Source organism: Formica exsecta, unplaced genomic scaffold (assembly GCF_003651465.1).
Source record: "Formica exsecta isolate Colony F162 unplaced genomic scaffold, ASM365146v1 scaffold540, whole genome shotgun sequence".
NCBI classification, from domain to species: Eukaryota; Metazoa; Arthropoda; class Insecta; order Hymenoptera; family Formicidae; genus Formica; species Formica exsecta.
Genome location: NW_021852644.1, coordinates 9,396 through 10,668, shown reverse-complemented (window position 1 = coordinate 10,668; position 1,273 = coordinate 9,396).

The following is a 1,273-nucleotide window of genomic DNA, read 5'->3' as shown; positions in this document are numbered from 1 at the left end:
CAGATAGGCCCGGAACAAAAAATATTAAGATTAAAGTGACATACAAATACTTGGCGTGTCAAAAAAGAGAAATAAAGGTAATAATTTTGTTTATGAATTATATGTATAATAAAAATTATTTATTTTCTTAGACTAAATACTTTAAGAACAAGACCTAGTCTATTTAACTTTTTTTGACATAATGGTTGAACTTATTTTTTTAAAGCAATGAAAAACATGAATGTGGAAATTGATGGTTTATTTGGATGGAGCTGCCTTTTGCAATATAATGTTATCGGAGAGCATTAGATTGACAAAAAGTAGTTTAAATTTGAATCAAAATGAGGAGAACGAGTCGGTTAGTGATGCTAAATTGCAGATTTCATTAGAGGATGATATAAAAGTTCATAACAATTTGGCAGCTGCATTGATTAAAACAGAAGCAGCTTTAGAAAATGTGAAACATGTTTTTGAGGCGTCAACCATAAAATGCAAAAGAACTATTTAGGAAAGATATTGCAAAATACCAAATCTTCTTTTATTTACTATATTTAATCTATTTTTTTCAATAAGTTATATATATTCTTGATTTATATTTTACATATGGAAAATTCAAATGTGTGTATATATATATTGTACGTATCGTAGGAACAATATAAATATGTGTGTATATACAGGGTGGTCCTCGTAACGGTCGCCACGATTTTTAAGGCACTTACAATAATCTGACATAAAAAAGTCATAAACAGAAATTTATCAGTTTCTAACCGGCAACAAATTGCAATAATAAAAATTGAAATAGTATCAATGACCTTCGAGAATGCATAATAAGGGCCTGCAGAAGCATAAAACATTCCAGTTTAGTTGACGCTACACATAATAATTTATTGAAAAGAGCGGAACTATGTGTTGCGGAAGGTGGAATGCAATTTGAACATCTACTTTAACTAGTATGTTATTACGTTTGTTTACTATTTACGTTTCTAGTGAACTTCCTCGATAGCGAAGAATTACGCTTTAGCGAATTTAAAATGGTTTATTTTGTGTTGCAATGTAACTTAAAATAACATTGTGTGTACTCATTGAATTTGTTTTGCTATCCTCTACATTATTATTAAAAAAAAATACAATGGTTCCATTTAAAAAAGTCAAGGTGACTTTGCTTTTTTATGGAAAAAAAAAATGTTTGGTCAATTTTTATTATTGCAATTTGTTGCCGGTTAGAAACTGATAAATTTCTGTTTATGACTTTTTTATGTCAGATTATTGTAAGTGCCTTAAAAATCGTGGCGAC